The 1,243-nt window shown below is 41.5% G+C and overlaps 1 non-coding gene across 1 annotated transcript; it reads right to left on the bottom strand.

Moving 5' to 3' along the window:
* Window positions 1–831: 831 nt before the first annotated feature.
* Window positions 832–938, bottom strand: LOC112447208 (U6 spliceosomal RNA). The gene has a single exon (XR_003035310.1). It is a non-coding gene; the product is annotated as a U6 spliceosomal RNA (small nuclear RNA).
* Window positions 939–1,243: the final 305 nt, after the last annotated feature.

Raw genomic sequence — 1,243 nt, 5'->3', positions numbered from 1 at the left:
TGACTCATTGGAAAAGACCCTGATGCTGGAAAAGATTGAAGGCAGGAGAAGGGGACGACAGAGGATGAGATGGTTGGATGGCATCACCGACTCAGTGGACATGAGTTTGAGTAAACTCTTGGAGTTGGTGATGGACAGGGAGGCCTGGCGTGCTGCAGTCCATGGGGTCGCAAAGAGTCAGACATGACTGAGCGACTGAACTGAACTATTGGTTCTCGACCCAGAATTTGGCAAATCAGCCTACCTAGTCATAGACCAGCCTGAAGGACCACAGATGCAGCCTCTAAAGCTTACAGACATGGGGGTCAGAGAGGCATGTGTACCCCTGCAGAAGAGATGGGAGCTGGGCTCCAGCATCATCTTCCAGACTGACCAATCAAATGAAGTCACTTCTTGAACCTCTTTTCTAGTGTAGCCCCTGATGGCTGTGAAGTTGTGACAAGGGTCACTGCCTAGATCCAGATTCAAGAGAAGGACAGCAGAAGGTCATCAAAATACTAAATATAATCAGAACATGCAGGAAATACAACATCCATTTGAATATAGGCTTCAAGAAGGCAGAGTTTTTTCCTACAAATTCTTTCTCTGCAGCAGTTTGTTCACTGCTGTATTGCCAATGCTTAGGAAAATTACCTGCCACAAATAAGGTGTTCATTGAATGAATTAATAGGAGTAAGTGAGTAGGCAGAGAGGCAACACTAGTGTAACATACCTGGAGCTCCTTCTTCATGGAAAGAAATACTGTTTATCTGCCATGTGCTTATGAGATATAATGATGATGATGATGATAGCCATCTTAGGAAAATTAGTTTTGTTTTGTTTTGTTTTGTTTTAAATATGGAACGCTTCACGAATTTGCGTGTCATCCTTGCGCAGGGGCCATGCTAATCTTCTCTGTATGGTTCCAATTTTAGTATATGTGCTGCCGAAGCGAGCACAGAAAATTAGTTTTGATTTGACAACTCTGCCATTACATGATATCATAGTGTTATTTGTGGGTAAGGAAAAAAGAATGTCATTCTCAGTGCTAATATTTATTAGACATGTATATTAGGTGCTGGAACTTTTCTAAGCTCTTTACAAGTATTAACCCTCCTAAACTTCGTAGCAATCCTTTGATGTGGGTACCATTATTGGCCTATGTTATGTGTGTGCCGAAGATCAGAGTCAAGTATAGAAAATTCAAATGCAGGCATTTTAATTCCTAAACTCATGCTATAAGTCATAATGTTTGCATTTTACA

The sequence above is a fragment of the Bos taurus genome, chromosome 6, assembly GCF_002263795.3.
Source record: "Bos taurus isolate L1 Dominette 01449 registration number 42190680 breed Hereford chromosome 6, ARS-UCD2.0, whole genome shotgun sequence".
NCBI classification, from domain to species: Eukaryota; Metazoa; Chordata; class Mammalia; order Artiodactyla; family Bovidae; genus Bos; species Bos taurus.
Note: the sequence above shows the minus strand (reverse complement) of the source record. Positions and strands in the feature narration are given on the sequence as shown.